Consider the following 764-nt stretch of genomic DNA (forward strand, 5'->3'; position numbering starts at 1 on the left):
ATGGGTCCCACAGACACTGACTCTCACTGGGGTACGGGTCCCACAGACACTGACTCTCACTGGGGTACGGGTCCCACACACACTGACTCTCACTGGGGTACGGGTCCCACAGACACTGACTCTCACTGGGGTACGGGTCCCACAGACACTGACTCTCAAAGGGGTACGGGTCCCACAGACACCGACTCTCACTGGGGTACGGGTCCCACAGACACTGACTCTCACGGGGGTACGTGTCCCACACACACTGACTCTCACTGGGGTACGGGTCCCACAGACACTGACTCTCACTGGGGTACGGGTCCCACAGACACTGACTCTCACTGGGGTACGGGTCCCACAGACACTGACTCTCACTGGGGTACGGGTCCCACAGACAGTGACTCTCACTGGGGTATGGGTCCCACAGACACTGACTCTCACGGGGGTACGGATCCCACAGACACTGACTCTCACTGGGGTACGGGTCCCACACACACTGACTCACTGGGGTACGGGTCCCACAGACACTGACTCTCACTGGGGTACGGGTCCCACAGACACCGACTCTCACTGGGGTACGGGTCCCACACACACTGACTCTCACTGGGGTACGGGTCCCACACACACTGACTCTCACTGGGGTACGGGTCCCACAGACACTGACTCTCACTGGGGTACGGGTCCCACAGACACTGACTCTCACTGGGGTACGGGTCCCACAGACACCGACTCTCACTGGGGTACGGGTCCCACAGACATCGACTCTCACTGGGGTACGGGTC

Source organism: Heptranchias perlo, unplaced genomic scaffold (assembly GCF_035084215.1).
Source record: "Heptranchias perlo isolate sHepPer1 unplaced genomic scaffold, sHepPer1.hap1 HAP1_SCAFFOLD_978, whole genome shotgun sequence".
Taxonomy (NCBI): domain Eukaryota; kingdom Metazoa; phylum Chordata; class Chondrichthyes; order Hexanchiformes; family Hexanchidae; genus Heptranchias; species Heptranchias perlo.